The 25134-nt window shown below is 40.4% G+C and overlaps 1 long non-coding RNA gene across 2 annotated transcripts in view; it reads right to left on the bottom strand.

The window, feature by feature from the left end:
* Positions 1-25134, bottom strand: part of LOC117660788 (uncharacterized) — a 76529-nt gene that overhangs the window by 33383 nt on the left and 18012 nt on the right. The gene's annotated exons all lie outside the window — the stretch shown is intronic.

The raw sequence follows: 25134 nt of genomic DNA, 5'->3' as shown, positions 1-25134 counted from the left end.
CACAAGAACAAAAGAGCTAAATCTGAAGACAAATTATTCATAAATTCATGTCTCTCTCTCTCACTCTCCTCCCTCCCTCCCTCCCCCCCCTTTCTCTGAAAAAAATTTATATCTTACATTTTGTTTTACATTCTGGATTCACATATCATCCCAAGGATCCATAACGTGGTTTGATTATTTTGGGCTTAATGTGATGTGTTAATATATCCATAATTGTCTTTGAGTTGGCCTATTATATCAATTATGCTAAAAACAAACAAAACACATGATGGTTTAGCATCATGTATGAACCAGTTCTCACATCACAGCACTGCTTACATAGCAGCCAGAGAAAAATGCCAGGATTACCCTAAACCTCAGTATCTAAATGGTAGTACCATGTACATTTAACTTTAGAATAAACCTCAAGTACACAATTCTCAGCCTTATGCGTAGCCTTTAGGTGCAAGGTTTTTAAAAAGGTTCTTTAAATATGAAGTCCCCAGAACTTACATTTAATTCTAGCTTTGACTATTGTGTATCCATATTATGCATATGAATCAGATGTTATTTTATCATTTTAAATGACATGGAAGAACTGACTATTACACCAGAGAATAAGGCAGATTGACACAGGTTTGAGAAAGCTTTCAATTGACAATTCCCAACAGAGGCAGCTAAAACCAAGCATCAGTTCTACTCTTCAACCACCTTTGTGTAAAATTTCTGCTTGCTAAGGGTAATTGCACACTACTGTATTCAATAGCCCATATGGTTAAAATTCTAAACATTTGTATGTATGCCTATAGCACATTTCCGTTTTGGTTCGGTGACATAAAACTATCAACAAATTTATGCCAGGGTACTATTTTTTATCTCTATCCTATTCTTTTAATAAAAAACAACCACCATGAAATAGCAATAGCACTTAGATTTACTGTATATAGCAATAGCACTTGGACTTATATTTCACTTCACAGTGCTTTACAGCACTAAGTGGTTTCCAGAGTCAGCCTATTGCCCCCAACAATCTGGGTCCTCATTTTATCGACCTCAGAAGGATGGAAGGCTGAGTCAATCTTGAGCCAGTCAGGATCGAAATCCTGGCAGTCAGCAGAATTAAAATGCAATACTACATTCTAACCACTGTGCCACCATGGCTCTAGTATTGCATATTACCACATTGTATATGGAAGACTACGTAAGGCTGAACATTTCAGTATTAAAATGACAGTGAAACAATACTCCTTTCCAACATTCTAACACTGAGGTAGAGTCTATGCTTATATTTCAAAGGATGTCCCCCAGATTTGCCATTATCCTCTACATGGAAAAAGGAGTGATAATAAAGGCTGCGAAATGCCTTGCTTAATCAGTACTGTCCAGGTAAGACAAGCATCTTATTAATATTTTTGTTCCTTAAACTCTTGACTTCAAATAATACTTTGAGTTTTATACAGCCCTGAAATGTTGTTAAGTCGGACTCAGTGAGTATTAAAGACACTGAAAGAAAAAGTCAAAAGATAAAGGAGCAGAGAAAATCTCTCTGTTTCTGTCCCCATTGATATTTTTTTTCCAACTTTCAAGATGAAAAAATAAAATTGCAGGAAGAAAAATCAATAAGCTCGTGCTTCCTCATATCACCTCTACCTTACTGATCCAGCAGAAGTCTCCAGAAAATAGTCCTGTTCTGTGTCAGGCACTGCTGTAAATCACATCATTGTCGAGAATGTTTTTTACAAGTTTTTCTTTGGTACTATGTAAAACTGGAATTATTGTTGAAAGATCTGAAGGACCAAGTCAGGGGCAGATCCTCCTGGAGAAAATGGGGTCACTAAGAGTCAAACTATTTTGATGGCACATAATTGGTCAATGAATCAATCGTTCAATCCTTGAATCGAAACCAAACTGCTATGGGAATGAGTGCCAGAAATATGGAGAATAACCACAAAGCCTTTGTGAGGATTAAGAAGAAAAATGGACAGGAAAATATGGCAATGCCTCTCTTGTGGAAAAGGATTTCAAAATATTATTTCATGAGCTAATCACTAGTAAACACACTGGCCCTAGATTTGCTGATTCAGAAGCAGGCAGTGCTGTTTCTGAACTCGCTGGCTGGCTGAGTTGGTATCATGGTGCTGATTGTGCTAAGCAAAGCATCCATTATTTAAATGGCCATGGAGACATTAACTTTCTTGACCTCACAAAATGTTATTTACCATCACCGAAACAAGGGTTTGAATGTGCATGTGTTTCTGTTTGTATCTGTATAGATATACAGCACAAGAGCGATGCTTGCTGGCTCAGCTTGTATGGATTTTAGATTATAGTTTTCAAGTCTGAACTGTAGCAAGCCAGACCAGTTCATTTTGTTCGCAGCAAAAAATGTTTTTGTAGGACAACTGTGCTATGTGTGTGCTTGTGCATAACTTTTCTCATCAAGATGGAAGTGGGATATGGCAACTTCTTAAAGAAAAGGGAACAGAATTAAATTCACCCCAAAGAATATGTGTTGATACCTCTTCTGCACTATTGGGAATCTGACTTAGGTAGAATCTGATAGCACTATATTGTAATGATTCTGGGTGGCTAAAATACAAAAGTTGATGCCAAAAGAGTTTGACTTTGTTCGACAATGAGACTTCTCAAGCCTTTATTTTTTTCTATTCAATTTTTCAACCTCTACATGAAACAAGTAGGAAGATTTTCCAGAGGCACCGTTAATATGTAGATGATACCCCAAGTCAACTTTCTTTTTTAGACTAATAAAAGTACCACAGTTACTGCTCGGAATTAAATAGTCTATAAAGTAAGACTCAGAGAAGGCAAGCAGTAATAGTAATTAGAAAATCTGTGACTGGTTGGGTTGTCTAATTGACACAACATGAGTGCAAAGGGATTGGTGGAGAGTATGTGGGTTGGGAAGACTTACCTAGCAACTTGTGACATTCCTGTTCTGATCCAGCCTTAACAGAAGACACCTTGTCATGAAAAACCCCTCTTTATTTATGTCTTGTGAATTAATTGCATTCACCCATTGAAAAGTCCAGGCAATAGTCCTTCAAGGACTTTTGTAGTCCTTGAAGGACTACAGTACAGACTTTATCAGTTCCTTGTGATAATTGCAAGGCTGTGAGCTTCCAGCTGAAAGGCTGAAAATTAAGTTCTGGCAAGCAGTCTTTGTGGCAGGAAACACAATGAGCAAAATCTTCAGAAATACAAACTGTTGTCTCCTACGACAACCACTCCCCTTTCCTTCTATTTATTCCTCAGCCAGGGAGGGGCCATTCAGCGTCCATGTGTGCTTTGCTTCCTGAGTCAATTCCTTGTCCTCCATTGCTAACTGCTCTGTTCATACGTGCATCTGGAACAGGCCCCAGCTGTGTTCTTCCTCCTTACTTATATCAGCCTCCAAAGTGTTCTGCCCCAGCTACAGACCCCAAAGAACACAGCACACACAAAGTCCGTACAAACCTTAGTTTACTAATTAAGGACTACTAATGAGCTTTCTTAGTAGTTGTTTGAACACAAGTACAGTTTAAATGTCTTTTCTTGGCAAGGGCTGTTAATTTAACTTCATTAACAGCCAACAAGAATCCAAAGAATAATAACTCAATTCTGAGGCACAGTATTTCAGATAACCGTAATCTTACTGTGGTTGGCAGAATGCCCAGAAGCAATTTGCAGGAAAATTTGACGAGAGAAACAAGAGCCGAATCAAACGTTTCTGGAATCAAGACGCGAAGGAATATGAACGAAGTTGTTTCCTGCAAATTGCATCAGTCCTACCTTAAATAGGCTAGGGGAGTGGCCAATTAGCTCCAAGCATTACTCTTGAGGAGACCTCCTCCTGAGGAGCCACTCCTGCCTTTTAACAGCTCTGCACACTCACGCATCGAGAAGAGGCTCCTCCTCTTCTTCCTCTTCACTTATGGGTGCTTCTGGAGGTTCTGAAGGCCCTGGCTGAATCCCCGCCTCTGGCACCACATCTTCTCCAGCCTCCTCATTATCTGACTCGAGCACCAGTTACACAGGCTGCTGGTGCAGCACCACACCAGCCTCCTCGCTGTCAGAATCAGCTACTAACTGCACAGGCCGCTGACTGGCCACAACACAAAGGCAGCTGTCTCTCTGGTGGCTGGGAAATGTCGGACGGCCCTGGCTCTATCTGTGCGTCTGACACAGAGCATCCATCAGAGCCTTCCCCAGACTTCAGCACTGGCCCAAGTTCCTCCCCAACCTCCTCATTGTCCAAGTCTGCTGCCAGCTCCACTGGCAGCTGGCAGACCAGACCAATTCCCTGCAAGATTCAACTTTCTCTGGGTAAGCTTCCAGGAAGGAAGCTCTTAATCTAAATCTGCCATTGGACTCTACCATCAGTCACATGATCCCCATTGACTTTCTCCCTGCAAGCTTCCCAGACTTTCCCATTGACTTATGGGAAGGTGACAAGGAGTGTTGCAAATTATATCATCATTTCAGAAATATTTCCTTAGAGAGAGAAACAGAATCACCACAGGCAGGCATAAAATCAGTGGGAGTAAGAGTGATTTTATATATTCTGTTTTGTAGGAAATGGCCTTGGGATCTGTGATCCATAATTGTCATTAAAGGTAAGGATTTTTTTTTGAGCCAGAGCATCTTTCATTCACTTAGAATGTAACATGATTTACAGATAAAAATGCCTGTGTTCTGGTATTTTCTTGCATGGGTCACTGTAAACATTGGGTTTCCTTTGAATGTGATTTGAAATCTTCAGTCGGTCCAAAGCAACACAGCTTTATTGCTAACAAGGAAGACCAAAATGATTGTTTGCTCTGACAGTCTGTTTAGGGATCTAATAAAAAGTGCCAGTACAATTTTTGTTGAAGTCTGTTTTGATTCAGAATCAAGTTGGAATCAAGTTTCCTGAAAGAACATCTCCTCCTATATTTAGGTAGTTCCTCTGTTCAAGTAAGGTTAGACAAATAACGCTAAGAGGACTTTCGCATCTGCAGAAAGTCATCCCTAGAGAAGCTCTCTGTGCATCTACATTATGAATATCATGAAATTATTGAATGTCGTTTTGTTTTGTCATTTTCAGAACAATTGGAAGACTTTTAGATTTTTACCTCTGCTGATGTGCTTTAATGTTGTTATCTCCCATACTGTTTCCAACCTTCATTGCTGGCTTTGCTTTTCTGTTACTGTATTAGCAGCTTTGGGATATGCTTTTGCAATTAATGTTTATAAAGGTATCTGTACTGACGCTCGAAAGCCCTGTCAATAGCATTAACATCGAAGGAGTTGAATCAAAATGGTCAATATTTTTTTTTTAGAAAAAAAAATCAACCCAGACATAGTACTGTAAGTCCCAGTGCTTGCTTAAATGCTCACCAGGAGCAAAAGTGAATTCCTTAATTAAGGTACTACTATGGAAAGGTTCCTGTCTCATGTTGCCACCAACCAAATTTCTTTTGATAATGGGTTACACAAGAGGGACAGAGAGAACGGTTGTCCTTCGGATCCACTTCAAGGTGCTGGTTCTCACCTATAAAGCCCTACATGGCATGGGCCCGGGGTACTTGCAGGACCACCTCCTACCGGCCTCCCACTGTCCTGTGCGGTCACATAGGGCTGCCCTCCTCCGGGTGCCCTCGGCCAGACAATGTCGGCTGATGGCCCCCAGGATGAGGGCGTTCTCGTTGGCCGCTCCACCCCTCTGGAATGGGTTACCCATCAGGCCTTGACCTCCGCACTTTCCGCACCGACCTGAAGACATGGCTGTTTCAGCAATTTACCTGATCTGTTACGAGATTTTATTCTGTTGGGGTTTCATATTGGCTGTTTTTAGGATTTCTTATTGTTACATGTTTTTATTCTGTGCGCCGCCCTGAGTCCTACAGGAGAAGGGTGGCATATAAATTTAAATAAATAAATAAATAAATAAATAAATAAATAAATAAATAAATAAATATTTAGCCAGTTCTATCAAGTTCGGGCAAACCAGTAGCGGCGGCTGCGGGAGGCTCCGCCCACCCACTCAGACGTCATCACATCCCGTTTTTGATGCTCTGAGTATGTACAGAAGGTCCTGTGCATGTGCAGAGGTGGCACGTGCAAGTAAAGTGAGCTCAAGCGCGCACTCCCATTTGCAAACCGGTAGCGAAGGTAAGTGAATACTACCCCTGATGAGTAACACGGTTGTTAAGTGAATCTGACTTCCCTATTGACTGCAGTGATTCATTTAACAGCTGTGGCAAGAAAGGTCATAAAATGGGACACAATTCACTGAACAAATGTTTTGCTTAACAGCAGAAATTTTGAGCTCAATTGTGGTCATAAGACGTACTCTGTACCAGGGGTCTCCAACCTTGGCAATTTTAAGACCTGTGGACTTCAACTCCCAGAATTCCCAGCAAAGCTGGCTAAAGAATTCTGGGAATTGAAGTCCACAAGTCATAAAGTTGCCAAGGTTGGAGACCCTTGCTCTATACTGCTGTGACAGAAACATGTCAGTCAGGCAAAGCAAATGGAACTTTCAAATCTGGGATTCCTTTTCAAAATGCTTTATTCCTGGTTTTTTAAAAAAAAAGTACAAAGAGAACAACTCAAGAAATGCAAAACTTAAAGTGTAAAGATGTTGAAAAGAAGAAAATTGTAAAAATTTCTTTTTTTAAAAAAACTGTTTAATAAAACTTATTTTAAAAAAAAAGAATTGCACATGCGATGTGGAGATGAAACTTCATTTGCCTAAAAAAGACATTTTTGTTTTGCATATGGAAACCTGACCTCCTCCTTCCAAGCCTACTTTTTTTACCATTTCAAACAGAGAGAGGAGAGAATCTTTTTCGCTCTCCTCTCAATGCAGAATCCAGAATGAGTTATTTTATCTTTCTATACATCACTGAGAAATAGTCTTCCCTAGGAACCAAAAACTTCTCAGAGATCACAGACCATTGTATACAATTCTATACACAGGAAAATTCCCTTCATATTAGATTCTTTTTGAACATACCTTTACTCCTTCAAAGAATCCATATGGCCTCTGCTCTCTTTCTCTTATCTTGCACCACATGACCATCACCCTTTGAACTCCTCTTAGCTAGCTGGCTCTGAAGAAGTTAATGGGCTTTAAACTGCCTAGCTTGTTCAAGACTAGGGTTGAAGTTCCTTGTAATACGATGGGGGAATTTTCATCAGAGATTTGCAGGAAGAGGGAATGCTCAACTCGCCATGGAAAAAAATGGATAAAAGATTTGACTCCCATTCTCTGAAACAACTAGATATTTTAGCCAAGGGAGTACATTGATTTGACATATCAAAGGATAATAAATTAAAAATAAAAAATACTGTGGATTTTCTATGATTAGGCCAGAATTTGCTGGTGTGTCTGGTTTTGCCTGATCAAATTTTTGCTCAGAAAAATCTTCTGAGAGATTAATCTGAAAAAGAAAGAATATGCTTTTCAAAATGCATATAAAATGGAAAGTTTGGTACACTTGTATTAAAAAGAAAATCTTATATATATATAAATATTTCTTTTTTAAAAAACCACACCTGAATTCTCCCCAGTCTCTCTTTTTTTGTCTTTGCATAATGCACTTCTCCATTATTCCAAGCAGATGCTTGCACCATTTACTTCTCCTGTGTTCTTTCTCAATTGTATGTTATGCAAGACATGAATGAAAATAGATGGATATTATATTAAAAGAATTAAAACATCATTTATTATGTATATAATACAGAATGTGTTTATTCTGACCTACATATAAATAATTACTATTTTTTTGGACATTGTGAATATTCTGCTTCTAAAACTGGGCACTAGGCTATACAGTACACAGAATAACAGAATACGCAGAGTTGGAAGAGACTCTCAGAAGTCTTCTGGTCCAGTCCCCTGCTCAGGCAGGAAGCCCTATACCATTTCAGACAAATGGTTTTCCAATCTCTTCTTAAAAACTTCCAGTATTGGAGCATTCACAACTTCCGGAGGCAAGTTGTTCCACTGAATAATTGTTCTCACTGTCAGGAAATTTCTCCTTAGTTCTAGATTGGATCTCTTCTTGATCAGTTTACATCCATTGCTTCTTGTCATGTCTTCAGGTGCATTGGAGAATAGGTTGACCCTCTCTTCTTTGTGGCAACCCCTTAGATATTGGAACACTGCTATCATGTCACCCCTAGTCTTTCTTTTCACCAAAATAAACATACCCAATTCAAAACACAGAAGACAAAATGTGATTTGGTGAGCATCCATGCAGAGCATCCATGCAGTTGAATGGATGAGCTATCTCTTTCCCAGCTCTGCCAGATATAATTAATAAGCACAATCAATGCAGTCTCAGTACTATATCTGAGCTTGGAACCTGTTCTGCCCCAGCTTCGGATTCCCAGAGAATGTGACACACACCAAGCTTCGCAAACACTGTTTAATTCCAAACAAACCCCTTTCAAGAATGCAGGCTTCCCGTGCAAAGGGTCCTTATCAAAGTTATTAAGAACAAAGTCCGACAAAGGTTGGCAACCAGCCCAGAAAACCAGATATGAGAAGTCGCTCTCTCTCTAAGATGCTCTGTAGTTATGAGACGTTGTTTCTAGCAAGAAAGCACTAGCTGCGTGCAACTTAAATAGGCTAAAGTAGTGGCCAATTATCCTCAAGCCCTACTCTCGAGTAGACCTCCTCCTCCTGAGTAGCCACTCCTGCCTTTTGGCAGCCCTGCGTGCCTGAGCATTGAGGAGAGGCTCCTCCACTTCGCTCTCTCCACTGGAAGGAGCCTCTGGAGGTTCTGAAGGCCCTGGCTGAGTCTCTGCCTCTGGCATCACATCCTCTTCGGCCTCCTCGCTGTCCGATGTGAGCGCCGGCTGCGCAGGCTGCTGGCGCGACACCACACCAGCCTCCTTGTCATCGGGATCAGCCACGATCCGCGCAGGCCACTTGCGGGCCACAACAGAACCAGACTGAGTGGGGTCCAGATAGGCAGTTTCTTCCAAGGCACTTTATAGTCACAGTCCCACCATTTCCCATTTACCAATAGTTCATGTTGGTACCCCAATCAATACAACTCTGAAAATCTTTTTTCCCTCATCATTCCTTGTGTGACATAAATATTTACACATTACTTCCTAACTTTAACAAAGAAGAGAAGATGTGCTCATGATCCATGTGGTAAGCATCCATTCAAATATTTGAAAGCAATATATAATATCATTCAGCAACCTCCTCAAATTTAATCACATTATAACTAATAAATCTCTTGAGGAGGGGGAAAAAGGGGGGGCTGTTGTCCATTCTATTGTCAAAGGAAAATGGACCAACTGGTAAAGCAGTGAGTGAAAAAGATAAATATGTGAATAAAGAAGAAATGAGATACGGAACAATCAATAAAGGGGGAAGGGAGGAGAGAGAAAAACAGAACCATAGGATTTCTGTAATGGTTGGATAAGTCACAGAAGAGGAGGAAAATCCAGAGAGAAACATTAGAAAGGGAGGAGAGATTTTAAGATAAGCAGAATATTAAGGTGACAGAGAAGGATGAAGAGAAGACTGGATAAGAGACTTGCAGTCAAAAGGGCAATCCATTTATATCAATTCTGTGAAGAGACTTATGCTCACAAAGAAACTGAACACAGCCACTTAGCAAAAACTGGTAGATTTCTAAATGGAAATAAAAAACTAGGTTTTAAGTGCACATGCATATATTTTTATTACACATTATACAGATTGTTTAGATTCAAAGTAGGTGCAACATACTACTATATTAGTTATGAATTCACATAACATATTAAACTGCAATGTAGTTGTTTTTCGTGGCTAAGTAAGTTGTCTGAAGACAGACGTCATGGGTCTTTTAAGAAATCACAGTAATTTTTATGATATACTATATCAGAGGCCCAGGTATGGATATATCCACTAGCAATTGGGAAGTGATAGCAGTGAAAAGAGGTGAAGGACTTTTTCAGAGTTGGCACCTTGATTGTGGAATATTGTCCCAACAGATCCTGTTAAATGTTTGGCACCAAGTTTAATTCAAATATATAATTTATTTTTTCTTGATGTTGATCCGTTAGATTTATTTAAATTAGTTTACATTTATTTTATTTTCTAATTTTAATTAATATTAGTCACATTGAGAATATTTTTTAAAAAGTAAATAAAATCAATCTAATGAACAATATTTTTTATGGAATCATATTTATTTCCAAGTTAGCAGCTATAAAATCACTTGTCATCTCTTGAGGAGGAATAGATTTGATCCAGACTCCACCAGTCGCTGACTTCTAACATATGCAGTGAGATAGTCATATGTAACCATTATGGATATAATGTCTTTACTTTGAAAACAATTTATCCAAACCTCAATTTTTTATTTTTTATTTTGCATTTATAAGTCCTTGGCTCTGTTCACACACAACCCACTTAGGAGGAAGAGGGGCTAGCATGCCATGTGAACTCAAGTGTCAAATAAGAAACATCAGAGGGTTAATCGGCCTCCCTTCAGTCAACGTGTCATATGAACTCTTGGCCTTTTCTGTTTCTAAGACAGTCACAATCCTAAAGAGGCCCTGAGAAAATAGGACTTTTCTAAACTCTCTCATTTGGGCTTCTTTAATTTTTTCCCCCTCTACTCTTGGTACAAAAGAAGGGTGGGAGTAAGGCAGGAAAGGGTGAGAATGGAAATACCACCTATTCTACATCTGTATTCGCAATGGTGCCAATCTCAATTATAATTAAATTGAGAGATTGAAAAATGGCCTCTGAACAACTAGAAATTTGTAACTGTGTACTGCTGCACCACTGGGGCATGAGTAGAAAACGCTGACCAGTGGAATAAATGATTCAGGCAGTAATGTCATCTGAACAAAGGTAACTGTGGTCTCAATCCACAAAACATGTATGTGTTCTATAACTATTTAGTGTTACAATTGTTCCTTGGTTGTGTGCATGCATGTATTTAAGAATATTCCAAACCAAACAACAACTCCCCAAAAGACAGAAGTGTTGGCCAATATAAAAGAAATGTTCATCGCATTGCACTCATGTCAGAAGCACCACTTCTGGTTTGAAAGTATTAGTTGGTGACATCCCCGTTGGCTGATGGATGCCCAGGGACATGAAAGAGGACTCCTTTCATATCCCCAGCAGGAGCTCACCCTATCCCACAGCAACACTCGGGTCTTCAACATGGGCTTGCTAACCTCCAGCCCAGGGTCCTAATCATATGAACCACTGTGCTCCAAAAAACCTTCATAAGATATTGCATTATTGGAGGTAAGCATGCCTTATGCTTGGAGTGCGCCGTCTTTTTTGAAGTTGAACTCCATGCCACCCTTTTCGCCTGCAGTCTATCCTCTGAAGCTGCCTATCAGCAAGACTTGATAAGAGAAAGTGGGCATGATAACACAGAACGCTGCTGATTATTTATGAGCATTCTCTTCATCATTTAGCAGATATGAGATTCTATTTTAAATAGCACCAGTTCATTTGTGTAATAAAAAGAAATCTTTGGTTTAATTCTTTTAAACTTGATCAAATGGAGAAGGCCTATTAAAAGTCCATCCTTGGCAAGGTTTAACTACTTCCTTTCTGTGTGCAGAATTCTTATGAACAATTTTCTCTACAAAAATGCAAATATTACAATATTCCCAACACTTTTAATGTGTACAGCCAGAAATCAAATATCTTGCGTGCATGTCTTTTCAAATTTCTATTTCTTGCTAACCAATCTTCAGCATGAGACAACCCCTCAGTATTTCACCCTACCCCACCTCAAATATCTCTTCATCATTATGCATTTTACCTGCATGATATTTACCTTACCTCCTCTTTGTATCACAAAACACTTGTGAGCTTTAAAAAAATTACAGGCAAATTTTATTTACATAACTATCCCCACAAAAACCCAATACGGTCGATCTGCAATATATATTTTTCTCTTCTTAAAGCTTTTTTTTTAAAGGTAAAAATTCTACCACTATTAACACCTCTAAAAATGATCACCAAACAAAAGCTTAGCTCTTCTGTCCAATTTGATGTCTTTTTCATGCTGCCTTAGTGATGGCCAAATAATTGGTTGTTCACTTGGTGTCCTTGTCTCCCTCGACAGTTCCACAGATGCCCTGAACAATGCTCCAAAGACTGCTTTCAGTAGGGGCAAATCCTCATTAATCATTCTTGGCTGACAGTACAAGGGAGCACCTACATCTGGTGCAGAAACCAAGCAAGGGCTTCTGGGAACATGTATTTTACAGGGGAATGAGGGGGGAGACCTCCCCCAGCCAATTCAAGATGTGGGAGTCAATGTCTAATAACCATTTAAAAATTCAGCTCCCTTCCTCTCTCTTCAGCCAAATTTCATCCTCTCCCCCCAAGCCCTCTCTGGGTTTTCCTTTCATTAAGCATTTAAAATTAGACCTGTGGCTTCTGTCAAAACTAAAGTGCCAACATACCCTAAGCAAGTACATCAGCAAATGAGCGGTGCAGCATGTTATGATAAATGGCTGCTAAATTCTTTATGCTGAGATCAAGCAATGATAGCATTAAATACTGATGAAGTGTCACATAATTTTCACTGGGAGAAGATGGGCTCTTTGCGCTTCGTCTCTTAAGGAGTTTATAAATATTTTCTCCAGCAATGTATTATTTCATAAACAGCATGCGCTTCTTTTTCCTCTGCATGTGTCATAGTGTAGTTCTGTCCACTATATAAAAAACGGGGAGGGAGGGGCAGGGAATACTTACACATGCTGTGCAAATCTGCCATTCTTTGCAAACTTCAGTGGTGCCAAAGATATTGTACTATTATGCAGTAAAAAAAAGGAAAAGAAAGAAAATCCTCGGCATTTAAACAATTGGTGTGACTCTTTCCCATGTTGCTTAATTTGGTCAAGGGATCCATTTACATTTGTCTCTGAAGGCTCCAAAGTTGGACTTATTTCTGCACATGGCTCTCATTTCCCCAGATGGTGGCAAAATGCTTGTCATTTGGAGAGCCTGGCTTAATAAGGCACGGAACAGCATGCTAGTGCTTCTTGATAAGCACAAATGGATCTTTAGGTTACTTTCCAAATGTATTTCCATTTCGCCAAAGCATTTTGCTTCACCAAAGGTGATAAACTGCGTAAGGACTTATTATTATATTATTATATGTGTAACAATATTTCGGTGTAAAGAAGAAAAAAGTGGGCTGTTGAAACTGAAGCATGTGAAGCATATTGAAGCATGTGTAATTTGTTCATGGTGAGGGGATCAGCATTGCCTTTATAAGCAAGCTGTCACTAGTTACTAAATAACAGGAGGGAAACTACGTTCAACCTTTCTTATTCGTGGCTATATAAAACACACTTGCTTCAATAGAGCAAGATACATCTTGGACTTTCAATTATTTAAGCAAATTTGTGCACTTGATATGGGCTTCCTGTGCCATATCTGGAAATAAATGGGGTGGAAGAGAAATAAACAGATCTATATCATTATATTAGCAGATATCTGAGGGTCAAAGTTAGCATGAAGAGAGAAGGATGTCCTTCCACCTTAATGCTAGATCACTCTAATTATTTGAAGGAAAGTTTCTTTTCATATAGAGAGCCCTTTTTTACAATATTCCTGCAGGCAATGTAAACTAGGCCTGAAATACCCTATCCGCCTATTGATACCCTGTATCAGTATAGGCAATTGTTAAGCATTTTGACAATAATAGGTCAAAACATCTGGAAACCATTAGATTGACTAACTCTGCCATTAGCAATTCTGAGAAAGCTTGCATGGAAATTAATATCAAAATCATTACGCATTTCTTCAGAGAAAACGTATGAGGGGGATGTTTGATATGCATAGTGTCTTCATTTCTTTGAAAGGAAGGGACATGAGGGATATAACATGACATTTCTCCCTGACTCGATCACCCTGTATTTCCCATTCCAGTGCTATAAATACAGAGATAGGTTCCTGCCCCAAACTGCTAAGACTGAATGGCATTTACCAAAACTGATCCAGTAACTGCTCAAGCCTTTCCCAAGTTATCTCTGAAAGGGATAAATCATTAATGGGATTAGATCATCTAAATACTGACCACACACCAAACGTATATCTACGCACTCATCTTTTAAGAGAGATTTCGTTTGACTCAGTTGTTGACTCTCAGCAGCTGCCCAGACAAGTCCCTGCCATTTTCCTGGTATGTTTGTTTGTTTGTTTGTTTTTGGGGGGGATTGGTTTGCCATTGCCTCTTTTGTAGGGCTGAGAGAAAATGACTGGCCTAAGGTCACCTAGCTGGCTTTGTGCTTAAGATAGCACTAGAATTCCTTGTTATCTGGTTTCCAGCCTGGTTCCCTTAACCATTACACCAAACTGGCTGATAAAGAGAGTTGGGAAGCATCAAATTTATACACTGATATTTGTCAAAAGCGCAGTTAGGAAGAGGATGTTTTTGCTTGCACAACCAGGGTGATATTCATCTATATGGTCATAACGAACTGCCTTTTAAAGATGTCGGAGCAATGGACCACCAGGATATATAGTACTTAACTGATAGCAGGCTTACATCATTCTGGTGCTCGACAGACAAGATATTCCTGTCTCCTGTTAATCCCATTCCTTTCCTCATATTCTTTCAAGAGTGCATCTTGTCATTGGTGCAATTCACAAACCAAGGAACTCACCAGCCAGGCATGTTCTAACAGCTGGGACAAAAGTCAATCAATTTAAGCCAATTGGAGCAGCTATGACCTCTCCTTTCTGAACTAATATTTTATTTACATTTCTTAAAAAAAGATACACAATAACAGCAAAACAGGTATTCCAGATTAGATCATATTTGGCCTTTTTTCCCTCATGCGCATGTTTTTGTTTTCAAATGCTTTACTCGTTTTTGAAATATGTTTTAGTTATTGCTGCTTTTGCCAAATGTTATATGAATCTATTTGCACTAAAAAAAAAATGAAAAGACTTCCAAAGATTTGAAGGCTTTTTGAGAGCACAATAATTTGCATTGTCCTTAGCTGCATTCACAATAAAACATTATCTCTTCAGCTTGTGTTTGGTTTGGTAACTATTCAACAGTTATTAAAGCACTGAGATGAACAAGACAGCCTATCTATTTCATACTAGCAACATTAAACACATTTTAAATTTCTATAAATATTAATCTGCATCCTAGGCACAGGACTAAGTTCATTTAAATGACATTTTATTGTAAAAAATCTTAACCTGAGTGATGGATACTTGCTTTCAAGGTATAAATTGAAAGATAGCATTCACTTTTAGTTACCTTGCAGCAATCCTAAACAGATTTAACTTAAAATAAGTAAATGTAGTTAATATGGCTCTTTTTTTAAAAAAAAAAAGCATTATATTGGTATTCATTTTTATTCTCAGTGCTTAGGTCTTCACAGCAAACGTTAAGGTTTGCTAGACTGACTTGACTGAATAGTCTTTATATATTGGTTTGCTGTTGCAAGAACAAGCAATAAATTGATTTATTTATTTTCATTTGAGTTAACCGCTTTAGCTATATGGAGCTGGAGCCAAACTTAGTCATGCTTAGCTTCAGTCTATTCCTTTGTGTTATGTGTGTTTATTTGTGAGGGTGGATTCAAAGCCTTTCCATTAAATTAAATGTCCAGTGAATGACAGAGCAGATCTGACTCTAAAGACAGCAGTCAATCTAGTCCTCTTTTTTTAACTCTTGGAAGACTAAAGGAGAATTTTTCATTTGATATTATCAAGCTTACACAGCAGCTTTAACATACTAATAAATAAATAGGTGGCCTTTCTGGTCAAAAAGCAACAGAATTAAATTAAGAATGAAATGGATTCATTGGAAACAAAAATACTAATTATAATGAAGCACAACAAATTAAACAGCCTATTATGGGGATGTACAGCATTTAGGGGGTAGCTATATCATTTTGAATCCTTTCTATTACTTGTGTTTACTAAATGAAACAGGTGTGTGTGTGTGTTCCTTGATGCTCTTGAATTGTACTTTCCAGCATTCTTCACTATTGATTAGGCCAGTGGTTCTCAATCTTTTCTTCACCATGGACCTCCTTAAATACCTTTTGTGGCCATAGACCATGGCCATAGTGTTGTGGCCAGCCAGCGGCTTGCGCAGATCGTGGCTGATCCCGATGATGAGGAGGCTGGTGTGGGGTCGTGCCAGCAGCCTGTGCAGCCGGCGCTCACATCGGACAGCGAGGGGGCTGAAGAGGATGTGGTGTCAGAGGCAGAGACTCAGCCTGGGCCTTCAGAACCTCCAGAGGCTCCTTCCAGTGGAGAGAGAGAAGTGGAGGAGCCTCTCCTCAATGCTCGAGCATGCAGGGCTGCCAAAAGGCAGGAGTGGCTACTCAGGAGGAGGAGGTCTCCTCGAGAGTAAGGTTTGAGGATAATTGGCCATTCCCTTAGCCTATTTAAGTCGCACGCAGTTAGCAATTTCTTGCTGGAAACAACGGGTAATTATTAAAGAGCATTTTTGAAGAGTGAGTGTCTTATCGTATCTTGTCTTCTGGGCTGGTTGCCAACCTTTGCCAGACTTTGTTTATTCTTGGTACGTTATAACTTTGATAAGGACCGTTGGTGTGTGTCACAATCCTTGGGAATCTGGAGCTGGGGCAGAACACATAGACTCCTAAGACTTAACTCAAGATTTAAATCATAACATTTCTTCAAGCCCTGTGACGACATCATAGATACTTGAGGTTCTGTGGACCACAGGTTGAGAACCACTGGACTAGGGTACTGGGAATTGCTTTAAAAAATCTGTATGGTCACAATTTCCAGGATCCTAAAGAAAATTAGGCATTTGCAGGGGAAAAAACTTTAATGGGGAAGAGAAGGGAGCTTGGAGGTTTTCCCATGTCTACCCTAGATCAGAGGCAGTCCAGTCACATTAGTGCTAGTGCTTATAACTTTATTTAAAGGATTGGATCGTTAAAGTTATTAATATGTCGGAAAGGTTGCAGAGATAATTTTCCCTATACCTTTGTCATACATTCCCTGTTAGAAAAGAATAAACGGAAATACAAATAACAATTTAGAACACCGGTTTCTGCAATCTTTTCAATAATTTTTTAAAATTATTTTTTTTTTCAGACTCATCTTTATCCAGGTGCTCTTTAAAATCTACAGATGTGTACCTGTATACAAAGAACAGAAAGGCCCATTGTAAGGAACCCAAATATTAAATTAGTTTGACTGAATACAGCAAAAAGATCCATGGGGGGGGGGGGGAATCTAAGCCTCTTCAGACACTGTAAGAGCTGCATATAACTCTAATGTTATTTCTGACATTTTTATCCTTTTAACAATAATTACAATTCCTAGTTTAATTTATTTGATCCCTTTATGATAGAACTTGAGACCATATTAGATAGGAAAGCAGTAATGAAATACACTCATTTGTATCCAGAACAACTCACGTGGATTACTTCTTAGCCTTAGTCACTTGATTTCGCCCTGTTAAAAATAAGTTTCAAAAAGTGCAATGGGAACCAGAAATACTGAAAAAAAACCCCATGAAGTGGCTTTCTTCTAAAAGACAAAGGGCTATTTATTCCTAACCTGTGATACTGTAACTATCCCATTCCCAGAGACTCTGACTCGTGACTCGGCTGAGGAACTGGTGGCTGCCTGGGATAGGGTGGCCACTGGAGCCTTGGATTGCGTCGCGCCTTTGCGGCCTCTGACTCGGTGCCGATCTCACCCAGCTCCTTGGTTCTCCGAGGAGCTGAGAGAGATGAAGCACTGGAAAATACGCCTAGAGAGCGATTGGAGGTGCAGCCACACCGAATCTGACCGGACACTGGTGAGGTCTTATATCAAGACCTACCTAGTGGCGATAAGAGTGGCAAAATCCAACTATTTTTCCACTGTTATTGCATCTGCAGAGAACCGCCCAGCCGCCCTGTTTAGGGTGACCCGCTCTCTCCTACGGGTGGGAGCGAGGGAGGATCCCTTGCAGGGTAGAGATGAGGATTTTGGACAATTCCTGCATGATAAAATCGCTCAGATTCGGACTGGCCTGGACTCCGATTGGATAGCCTCGGACAGGATGACGGAGGTGAGTCTTGAGAGTGTCACCTGGGAAAAGTTTGACCATGTGACTCCTGAGGACATGGACAGGATTTTGGGGAGGCTTAACGCTACCACATGTTTACTGGACCCATGTTTACGTGTCTCTCCTGGTTGGTGCTGGCCTCCCAGGAGGTTACATGAGGCTGGTTTCAGGAGATTACCAATGCTTCATTGAGTGAAGGTGTCTTCCCATCTGCCCTGAAAGAGGCGATGGTGAGGCCCCTCCTCAAGAAGCCTTCCCTGGACCTGGCTATTAGCTAATTATCGTCCTGTCTCCAACCTCCACTTCGTGGCGAAGGTTGTTGAGAGTGTGGTGGCGGGACAACTTCCTCGATTCCTGGATGAAGCTGTCTATCTAGATCCGTGCCAGTCGGGCTTCAGGGCAGGTTACAGCATGGAAACAGCATTGATCGCATTGGTTGATGATCTCTGGAGGGCCCGGGGCAGGGGTTGCTCCTCTGTCCTGGTCCTCCTAGATCTCTCAGCGGCTTTTGATACCATTGATCATGGTATCATGCTGCGTTGGCTAGAGGGGGTGGGAGTGGGGGGCACCATGCTATGGTGGTTCTCCTCATTCCTCTCTGACCGTACACAGTTTGTGTTGACGGAGGGGCAGAGGTCGACCTCAAGCTTCCTCACTTGTGGGGTGCCGCAAGTGTCAGTCCTCTCACCCCTTCTGTTCAACCTTTATGTGAAGCCACTGGGTGAGATCATCCATGGCTTTGGGGTGAAGTGTCAACTGTATGCCGATGACATACAGTTGTACATTTCAACCACAGGCCACCCCAATGATGCCCTTGATGTGATGTCCCGCTGCCTGGAGGCCGTGCGGATCTGGATGGGGAGGAACAGGCTCAGACTCAACCCCTCCAAGACTGAGTGGCTGTGGCTCCCGACGGCCCGATATAGCCAGCTGACACCATCGTTGGCTATTGGGGATGAGATCTTACCCCCCTCAGAGAGGGCTCGCAACTTGGGCATCCTCCTGGATTCACGGCTGTCCTTGGAGGATCATATGATGGCCGTGGCCAGGGGGGCTTTTTATCAGGTTCACCTGATCTCCCAGTTGCGTCCCTTTCTGGATCGGGACGCCCTGCGCACAGTCACTCACGCCCTCGTCACTTCCCGGCTGGACTATTGTAATGCTCTCTACATTGGGCTCCCCTTGAGGAGCACCCGGAGACTCCAGCTGGTCCAGAATGCAGCCACGCGAGTAATAATGGGGGCGACTCGTCGCTCCCATGTAACACCCATCTTGCGCGAGCTGCACTGGCTCCCGGTGGTCTTCCGGGTGCACTTCAAGGTGTTGGTTACCACCTTTAAAGTGCTCCATGGCTTAGCAAGGACCTTGCTACCTACAGGACCGCATTCTGTCACCGATTGCCTCCCACCGACCAATACGCTCCCACAGAGAGGGCCTCCTCAGGGTGCCGTCAGCCAAACAGTGTAGGCTGGCAACCCCCAGAGGGAGAGCCTTCTCTGTGGGGGCCCCGGCCCTATGGAATGAACTGCCCCCGGACATACGAAGGATCCCCGACCTCCGTGCCTTCCGTCGTCCTCTGAAGACCCTATTATTCCAGCAAGCTGGTCTGACAGGATAAAGGTTTTTTAAATTGGGTTTTGATAGGGGTTTTAAAATGATTTTAGTTGGATGTTTTAAATTTGGCCAAATGATTGAATTATTTTAATAAGCTTTTAATTTTTGTTGTATATTGTTTTTACCATGGCTGTTCACCGCCCTGAGTCCCTCGGGAGAAGGGTGGTATATAAATATAATAAACTAACTAACTAACTACACTTCCCTCACTATTTCTAACTTTGGCATTCAATATCCAACCAAAGCAGCACATCTTGCTCCTATATCCTATAAATAGTGAATTCGACCATAAAACTCATCAACGTCCCTTTAACAATGATTAGATCATAAATTTGAATAGCCGCCATATTAAGTGGTTGTACATGAAACTGAACTGATATTATTCACTCACTCACTGAATCGTATTGTCTTTGCTATAACTTGTCTATGAAAGGAAATCCATGTCTTCTTTGCCTTTCATGTTCTAATTAGTGAACACTATGGTTTTCTGACCTAAAATATCAAATTCCATTCTTTGTCTATTTGCCAATGTGTAAAATCTATGGACAATTCATTTCACCTTTTATTGTGTTAAACTTTCCATTGTTCATGCTGCTTATGTTCCATGTTCCACCATAATTCTGATGGAAACTAATTAAGGAGAGAAGCAACCTAGAACTAACGAGAAATTTGATACTGGTGAGAAAAATTAACCATGTCTTGCCTTCAGAAGTTGTAGGTGACCCATTGATGAACACTTTTAAGAAAAGATTGGACAGCCATTTGTCTGAAATGGTATAGGGCAGACCTTTTTGCCAACGTGTGCCAAAAGTGGGGGGAGCATGGGGGGGTTGCGTGCGCACATGCCCACACCCATAATTCTATGTGCCCCGCCCCCACTGCATGTGCGTGATCCCCCTGCTTTTGGCACACGATGGCACAGTGGGCCCGGTAGGCCCATTTTCGCCCTCACCAGGCTCTGGAGGCTTTCTAGGAACCTGGGGAGGGTGAAAACGGCCTTCCCCACTGCCCCCCGGAGGCCGGAAACAGCCTGTTTCCCTACTTCTGGCAGGCCCAGAAGGCCTGAAAATTGGCCGGCTGGCATGCACATGTGCGCTGGAGCTGAGCTCACATGCCCACCGATATGGCTCCACGTGCCATCTGTGGCACGTGTGCCATAGGTTCGCCATCACGGGTATAGAGTCTCCTGTTCAAACAGGGGGTTGGACTAGAAGACCTCCAAGTCCCTTCCAACTCTGTTATTCTATGTCCTATGTTTCCAGCTTTTGATTTTTTTTTTTCCTGCATGGCAACATCAACAACTAGAGTCCATTAAGTCTGGCCACATCATAGACACCATCAATACTCCAAAATATCTTCAGCTGTACCTTACTATCATACTAAGTGCCATCCAATTTTGATGGGCCTATCATTTGGCACTATAATAAACAATAGCTTCACATCCAGGTAAGAGTTATTGTAAAATATCTTTATCTCCACAAAACCAGGAACATAAAATAAATGCAAATACTGAAAATGAAGGAAGGAAGGAGAAATGCTCTCATATTAGCAAGGGAAAAAAAACCTCAGTAATTCAGAGTGAAGTTGTTTTAAAGCCAGGTATTATTTGAACACAGTGGGCTGAAATAGGAAATTGTATGAAAAACAACAGAAAGGAGAGAAAATATCCATAGCAAGAAAAAAGAGCAATAGAAATTTGAAAGATGAAAAGGACTGCAATCCTATATATTTATCTATGAGTAAACCCTGCTGAACTCAGTAGCTTACATACTGTGTGCAATGTGTGCTACAGACGCTGTTTTATGAACTAGCACAAATATTCAATCTAATCTAATAAAATAAATCAACTACCTCTGAGTTTCTTATTATATGTCTCCACCACCTAAAAGATATGAATGCATCTACATGGAAATACGGTAAGTAATTTAGAAATGAAACTGGTGACACCATTATTGTACTGCTAGAAGCCCTGAAGACATTGCAGTAGGATATAATTTCACTCATAAAAGCCATGAAAGACCATGCAAGTAGTGTGATAGTTTCTATAACGTTAATACTAATACCAATATTAAAAACACCCAGGTGCATTTTTTTCCAAACATACTAACTAGCAACCAATAGAGAGAGAGCACTGAAAGAGTGAGCAAGCAAAAGGAGTTGGAAGGGAGAACTCTGCCTAAGCAGAATCAAACTGCACACATAGGAGGCAATAGGATCTGGAGGTAAAAAGCCAATTAGTAAATTAAACAGTAAGAATTGAGACTCTGAAATGGGAATGGGGGCGATAATATAGGCAGCTTGGAAGAAAATTAGAATTAAGAAGTGATAACAATATTCAGCTGAAAGGAAATGCTGTCAAAGAATTGAATGAGAAAGCTGGTAAAAACAATGGAACCCAAAATGTGTCATTTAATCAAGGACTGTGGTGCTAAGAGCCCAGATCCGGAAGGGAAGAGAAGGTTTTAAATTCTAAATGTTCTCAAGTTATTGTAGGAAGGCAGGAAAACATGGCCTGTTTGATCATGATTGTATAAGATTAAATGAGTAACCATAGAAATCCAGATTCCATATGTAATATTTTTACTAGGTAAAGTTTACCAGTGGTGGGGTTCAAGTAATTTAAAAACCGGTTCTCTGCCCTAATGATTTCTACCAACAACCAGTTTGCCAAACTGCTCAGAAAGTTTACAACCGGTTCTCCCGAAGTGATGCGAATTGGCTGAATCCCACCACTGAAGTTTACCCTATCCAGTTGAATATGACTCTAGTAGATGGTGCTCATCTCCATTTCTCTATTTCTTAGCCGAGGGAGCCAGAAATCCTCCCATGGTCATGGGCCAGCATGTCATAACATCAGAGTACAGAGCCTGCAGCGAAATATGGAACACTGTTATCTTCCCACCAAAGTGATACCTATTTATCTACTCGCATTTGCATGATTTTGAACTGTTAGGTGGGCAGCAGCTGGGGCAAAAATGGGAGCTCAACCCATTGTGCAGCGCTTCAGTTTCAAACCGGGCTGTCAGCTTTCCAGCTTAACCCCTGAGTCCATGCACCCCCAATATTTTTTACTAGGGTCAAGCAAATCAGCGTAGAAGAATCTTGAACCTCTCACATTCATGGCAACCTTCCATCTTGCATCATAAAGGATTGAATTTATTCTGTGTTGCTTAATAAAAATCCAGCCCAATCATGAATTTTGAGAGAGAGGCGATGGATATGTGTGTCTCATATACACATGCATGCATACACACACAACAAATGATCAAAAGACCTTTCTCTTTTGCAAATAAAATAGAATAAAGCTGGAAGGGATCTTAAGGTCTTCTAGTCCAGCCCCACACTCAAGCAGGAGAACCTACTGTATACTATTTCAGATGTGGCTATCTAGTCTCTTCTAAAAAAAGTCCAGTGATGGAGCGCCCACGATTTCTGAGCGCAAACTATTCCAGATTATGGAATTTATTTTTCATAAGAGAGACATTACGTCTAGCTGCATATGGGTCTTGCCTTTCCAGCTGAGATCATGTTTTAGATAGAGCTCAGACTTAGTACCTGGGGAATATAGTCAAAAAAAGCCAAGATCTAGCTGTGATAATGCAATCAAAGCTCTGCGTGTTTTAGGTGCATCATGCAAGCAACATATGTGGAATATTGGGGGGGGGAGAGGTTGAGAGATCAAAGTAGCCACTATTTTGACTTTTTTTTTTGATCCTTCTATAAAAATACTTCTGCAGCATAAAGAGTCCTTTACAGTCCAGAGAACTGAATTTGTGATATATGTTTTTCTATATATTCTATTTATAAGCAAACATAAAAATCCTCCACTTTGGGTTCACTGATTGGGTTCCAGTTGGGCTCAAATATTGCCCTAAGCCCCAATCATAGTTTGTTGGGCTGGACTCACACATTATATTAATCTATAAATCATAAATTACGAAACACTAAAGCTGGGGTGAATAAAATGCCTCACCAACGCCTAGCAATTCAACTCAGAGGGGTTTAATGTAGCTGCATCCTTCAAAAGTATTTTCTCCTTACGGAAAGTACTGCTAATCCTGTGGAATGTGGCACCAAGGTTTGAGCATCTGATCCATACAAGTAATTGCAAAAAGAGGTTAATGTTGGAGCTCATTTTCTACTAATACATCAGAAGTGAAACTTGTTTGGCATCCAAGCCAACCCACAAAGAACTGCTGCATATAGAAAATTACTACAATTAGTCTCCTGCCAAGCCACAGATTCATACTAAAAAAATTTATTAAGAATGGTCAAAAAACTTTTTTATTCTATGGTAGCCAAAAATTGGGAGACTGGTAGCACTTTTTCCAACTAACAAATTATGAACTTGTATGTGTATGCATTCCTCCTCTTTCACATATATGCCCATGCTCAGTGAACAAATTATCATTACCAACATACGAATCTAAACATACACACATTTAGAATGAACTTGACATATCTTACTTGAAATAGCACCATATATTGCACTTTTGAATAATGTCTGGGCTATTTCTCAGTCACGTCTTTCCTTTGATGGTCATTTCCAAAGTAATCTGTTTGAATTCTTGGTTTGATTTGGCTCTTGGTTCCTTTATTCCTTCATTCCTTCATTCAATTCTCTGAATGAAGGCTTATACTTTACTCAAGGTGAATTCAACATTCCACTGTTCCTCTTTTTCTCCCTTTGTCTCTGACAAAAACCTTACTTTTCAGCTGTATTTTATAGTCCAGAAGATGATTTAGCATAATCTGGAGGGAAATAGAATACTCCAATATCAGAATGAAAATATGTGTACAACAGTCTATTTAAAAATGGGTGTCACTGATATCTAGTATTAGCAACAGAACATATGTTTGCGATATTGGTATTATGGTTGATCACACCATAACAATCAGGCAGAAGCCAGAAGTCCACCTGTTGAGTCCTTCTCAAGAATCTGGAGTAGCCTGCTCTTCTCTTTCTCTTTCTCTTTCCAGATACATCTCAAGAGCCACTTCGTTGCAAGCCCTTGAAGTTTCTCCCGCTTCAAACTGACATGACTCAACATTAGTGTTAAGTAATATCAAATTGTCACCATCTTTTCAGGTTTATATCTACTCCTTCCCTAATTACTTCAACTTCATTCTAAACATATATCTCAAAACCAGAATAAAGAATAATTACAAGATAGGCCAAGAAATAGATTATCAACCAAATCAATCCACATTTTTTAACTCAAGTACAAATGATATCATTCCAATTATCCTAACTGTATACACATTATGCAAAGACCTAGCTGTTCTGGGAAAGGTGGAAGGAAAGAGATGAAGGGGTTGAGCAATCATCTATCTTTAAGGTAGATGAACTTACTTTTCATGGCAATGGATGCACCATTGGAAGAAGGACCAAGTTTGGCAAAACATCATTTATTTATTTATTTATTTATTATTTATTAATCAAATTTCTATACCACCCTACTCCCGAAGGACTCAGGGCGGTGAACAGCCAAAATAAAATACA

The sequence above is a fragment of the Pantherophis guttatus genome, chromosome 1 (assembly GCF_059756535.1).
Source record: "Pantherophis guttatus breed Tessera chromosome 1, ASM5975653v1, whole genome shotgun sequence".
In the NCBI taxonomy this organism is placed as follows: Eukaryota; Metazoa; Chordata; class Lepidosauria; order Squamata; family Colubridae; genus Pantherophis; species Pantherophis guttatus.
Note: the sequence above shows the minus strand (reverse complement) of the source record. Positions and strands in the feature narration are given on the sequence as shown.